At 35.4% G+C, this 5321-nt stretch overlaps 1 long non-coding RNA gene across 1 annotated transcript; it reads left to right on the forward strand.

The window, feature by feature from the left end:
* The first annotated feature begins 1414 nt into the window (after positions 1 to 1414).
* LOC138896717 (uncharacterized) lies at positions 1415 to 2482 on the forward strand. Its single transcript, XR_011410116.1, has 3 exons — positions 1415 to 1666; positions 1759 to 1882; positions 1971 to 2482. It is a non-coding gene; the product is annotated as an uncharacterized lncRNA (long non-coding RNA).
* Positions 2483 to 5321: the final 2839 nt, after the last annotated feature.

Here is a 5321-nt window from a genome sequence, read left to right on the forward strand (position 1 = left end):
TAACTTAAATTCTAAACCTTGGAACTAAGTGTTCCAAATCATTTCAAAACCTCACCGGACCCGAACCAATTACCCCGGCAAGTCAAGTAACAATCTTAAATCACAATTTGAGCAGTAAATAGGAAAATATGGTTTTAATACTCAAAACGACCGACCGGGTCGTTACATTTTGTCTATCGTAGACCTGAAACATCAAAAATGCAAAGTATGAGTGCTAATGATTTGGAGAAGCAGATGATGGAGAATGTCTCTATCAATGCTACAACTGAAAAAATAAAAAAATATTCTAAAGTTACTGCAGCAAATAATGACCTTGTCGATCCTACACCTGAAAATCAAAAATGAAAAATAAAGCTGCAAATGATTTAGAGAAGAAGGTTATGGAGAATATTCATGACAAACATCAGAGTATAGGTAAAGCCTCTGTCGACCCACCACCTAAAGATAGTGAGTGGTATGTTCAGTTTAAGATTTTGCAAGATGGCCAAGTGGAATTGAAGAAAGAAGTATCATTATTAAAGAAGGAATACAAGGATGAACTAGTGGCTTAAAAAAATTATCTTGCTGAGAAATTTGTTGAGGTGTTCAATGCAATTGATTCAATGAAGAAGAGCACGTTAGAGGTGTACTTGTACTTATTTTCTGTATTGTTTTCTATTTTTTGGTAGTTTTAAAGCTAATATCATTTTATTTAAATTTTTTGATGTAGCATCAACACAACAGAGATGTGAAAAAAGATGTAGAAGGTGATGGTGATAGGAACCAAGATGTAGTCAATGAAAATAAAGAAGGTATACTAGTATACTGTATATTATACTGGAAGTGTGATGTCCAAAGGAATGTTGTCCAGTTTTATATATCGGATCAGTATAATTTAGACGATGAGTATAAAATATACTATTTTTAATTCTTCAATTTCTGGCTCTGCAGAGGATTCACATGATATCAAAGAACATGATGTCAAGAATGAACATGGGGAATTAGAAGATTTTAATTTAGAAGTGATAAAGGAAGAGAATTCTGGTATTGAAACGTAAAGTTGTATATTCAAATTTTTTTTTTATTTATATTTTCTAAAATATTAATGCATATTTCATGTAGCATATGGTTTTGTTGATGTTGGAATTCCGGATGAAGATAAATGGTTAGAAATGTGTGATTTAGAGGCTCATAAATTAATAGCTGAGCTGTGTAAACAAACAACAAATGAAGATATTCCGTCTGGTAAGATGACTAAACAGTCATGCAATGAAGATGTTCCAGCTGTAGAGGTTTATAAAAAATCATCAACCGAGATGATTCCAGATCATGAAATTGAGATGACTGACTCTCAGATTGATTGTCAGATTCATAAATTAACTTCCGAGTTTGTTAATGAGTCCATAGGTGTTGCTCCTATAATATCATCTACTCCAAAATGCTCTACGCCTGAAGATGCTGCAACTTCTTCCTTGCCTATTCAGTCAAGTTTTGAAGGTGTCCAAGCTTATGAGGTTTTGGACTACTCTAGTCAAGAAGATGCAACAAAAATAAGAAAACCTGTTGTACCTCGTGTTATTGTGAAATGGGATCACCCTTTTAAAACATCAATTACTGAAGAAATTCCTGTATCAATTAGTGATGAGTTTAGTAAGTTTGTTCAAACAAAGTTAATTCAAACTCGCAGGTAATTTTACATATTTATTTATGTTTTGATTGTATTTTCTTTGTAATGATAGTTTGGACTATTATATTTATATATTTATTAAATATTTATAGGAAGAAGGGGTACGAAAAGAAGGATGATATACTAGAGGAATAGTTTGATCTTGGAATTGCATTTATAGCTGAGAGGACATGGTTTTTTGAACTTCATTATGCTGGTATAGGTATCAATAAGACGGTATGTCAACATACATTATTTTTTTGTTTTGTTTTAGTATCGGTATGTGTGTGTGTATATTCTATTGATGTCTGTTTTCTTTTTGTAGCATATTGATATTATATTCTATTACCTCCGGAAGAAAGTCAAATATGGAAACATAAGGATGACAACTACCGACAACTATTTCAGTTCTACCATTGAAGAGGTGTACAATAAATCAACCATAGATAGCATCAATGTAAAAAATAGATATTTGAGTTGACAAAGAAATTAAAAGAGTATGTGCTTGGGTTTTACATTCTTTGTAGCACCCCCTGGCTTTTCGTTGATTATGTTCTTATGCCAATCAATGTAAAAGATGCATGGCATTGGGTGTTGGGCGTTCTATCTTTGCATGATGGCTGCATATACATGTATGACTCAATGAGATCCCCAAGACATAATGTTGTAGTTCGTAAAGCATTGCACTCATTTGTTGTAATGATACCATTGTTGCTCAACACTACTACATCTTATGAGCAAAGAAGTGACATTGCAACGAATAGATCACATTACTTGGGAAAAGAGGATCTATATGAACCATTTCCTCTTATATCAGTGGATGACTTGCCTCAACAAGAAAAAGCATAAGCTGCAATGTTTTTATATATCATATTTTTTAGTTTTTACTCCTTTATTGTTTATTTTATTCTTTCTTAATATGTGTTTTGTATGTAGTGATTGTGGTATATATTGCTCTGCATTTGTGGAGTATTTCATTGAAGGCAAGAAGATACCTATTGACAAGAACATCTTTGATCCTACACGTCTTTGAACCAGATATGGAGCATTATTATACAATTATGGTAAGAAGAAGGAGCTAGAATATCTGGTTAGTGAAGATGAGGCCACTGGAAGATTAGACAAACCTTGCGTTTCAAAAAGGCGCAACACAAAGACCAATAAATAGTTTTTTGTTTTTTGCTGTAATTTAAAAGATATTTTGGATTGAAATGCAGATCAATATACTGGAATGTATATTTTTAGCATGTGTTTGTGTTTCTATTTTTATATTTTTATGTATAATGTGGATTTGAGTTTATATTTTTTATGGTGTATTTTTATGTATAATAAGTTGGATTACATAATTTTTGTTGATGATATTCTAGTATAATTAGCTGAAGTTCTTATTTTGTTTGGTTCCTATATATTATGCTGGAAATGCTACTTATGAAGCGCTATAAGCCAGCATATTATAACATAGAAGTGTAAAATAATGTAGAAGTTATATCCAGAATAATTTGCTAGAGTTAAAGACTTTAAAATTTTGCTTCTTGTATATTCTGCTGGAGATATATCACCTGAAAGTATTTTCTCCAGAATTTTATCCTAGATGTGTACAATCCAGTTTTATTATTTTGTTTGTTTGTTGGATTTGAAGCGACTTATTGATTAAAATAAAGATTAACGGATTGGAATTTATATTTTTTTATGGTGTATTTTTATGGATAATAGCAGCACCTTCGGATCATTCTTCAGACTCTGAAAGACAGCCAGTTATATGCTAAGTTCTCAAAATGCGAGTTTTGGTTGAGTTCAGTTTCTTTCTTGGGTCACGTTGTATCAGCAGAGGGTATTCAGGTGGATCCTAAGAAGATTGAGGTAGTCCAGAATTGGCCTAAACCCACATCAGCTACAGAGATTCATAGTTTTCTGGGTTTGGCGGGCTATTACCGTCGATTTATGGAGGGGTTTTCATCCATAGCAGCCTCGTTAACCAGATTGACCCAGAAGGGTGCCCCGTTCAGTTGGTCAGACGAGTGTGAAGCGAGCTTTCAGAAGCTCAAGACAGCTTTGACTACGGTACCGATATTGGTGTTACCCGCAGGTTCAGGATCTTATACAGTATATTGTGACGCATCTCGTATTGGTCTGGGTGCGGTATTGATGCAGGGTGGCAAGGTTATTGCATATGCTTCACGGCAGCTGAAGGTTCACGAGAAGAGTTACCCTGTTCATGATTTAGAGCTGTTGATGCTATTCTATTATAATTAGCTGGATTTCTTATTGTTCCTGTATATTATACTGGAAATGCTACTTATGAAGCGCTATAAACCGGTATATTATAATAGAGAAGTGTAAAACAACGGAGAAGTTATATCCAGAATAATTTGCTGGAATTAAAGACTTTAAAATTTTGCTTCCTGTATATTATGCTGGAGGTATGTCACCTGAAAGGATTTTCTCCAGTATTTTATCCTGGATGTGTACAATCCAGTATTTTTTTTTTTGCTTAATTTGAAGCGATTTATTGATTTATGGATAATAAGTTGGATTTCATAAGTTGGTTTATGTATATTATGCTGAAAATGCTACTTATGAAGCGATATAAGTCAGTATATTATAATGGAGAAGGGTAAAACAATGCAGAAGTTGTAATTTTTATTTTACTTATTATATGATACACATTGCTTTGTATTACGTAATAAATTGTAATGATCCAATCGGCCGTTTTGAGCATTTACACTTCGCTCGGTTGTTTGAGGGCTTGAGTATCCCCGTATGATGCATTATGACTTATGTGAATCGTCGGTTTTGATTTTCAGGCTATTCGGAATCGAATTGGAAGAATGGATTTCATTGTTGAAGCTATAAATTGGAAGAATTTATCAAGTTTGACTTTTTGTGAATTTGAACCCGGAACGGAGTTTTGATGGTTCCGTTAGCTCCGTTGGGTTATTTTGGACTTAGGAGCGCGTTCGGATTATGATTTGGAGGTCCATAGTAGAATTTGTCTTGAAATGGTAAAAGTTGAAATTTTGAAAAGCTTGACCGGGAGTGGACTTTTTGATATTAGGGTCGGATTTTGATTCCGGAAGTGGGAGTAGGTCTGTAATGTGAGATGTGATGTGTGTGCAAAATTTGAGGTCAATCGGGCATTATTTTATAGGTTTCGGCATCGGTTGTGGAAGTTGAAGTTTCAAAGTTCATAGATTTCGATTGAGGTATGATTCATGTTTTTGATGTTGTTGGAGGTGATTTGAAGATTTGACTAAGTTCGTACGATGATATAAGACTTGTTGGTATGTTTGGTTGGGGTCCCGGGGGCCTCGGGTTGATTTCGGGTGGTTAACGGACTTGGAATTTGATTTGAGAAGTTGCTGAAGTCTGAGAGCTGCTGGTGTGACCGCACCTGCGGAGAAGGGACCGCAGATGCAATGCTGCAAGTGCGGCAGGTTGAGCGCAGGTGCAGAAAGGGTGGAGACCAGCAAGGGTCCCAGGTGCAATGGCTTCTCCGCACCTGCGATAGCACAGATGCGGACCATTGGTCGCAGGAGCGGAGGCAGCCAGAGTTAGTCATTTTCGCAGGTGCGCCCAAATTTTCGCACCAGCGGATGCGCAGGTGCGAGCCCAGGCACCGCAGGTGCGGAAAATGCCTGGGCAGTGTTAAAAACGTGGGTTTCCAAGATTTTTTGCA

The sequence above is a fragment of the Nicotiana tomentosiformis genome, chromosome 8 (assembly GCF_000390325.3).
Source record: "Nicotiana tomentosiformis chromosome 8, ASM39032v3, whole genome shotgun sequence".
Taxonomy (NCBI): Eukaryota; Viridiplantae; Streptophyta; class Magnoliopsida; order Solanales; family Solanaceae; genus Nicotiana; species Nicotiana tomentosiformis.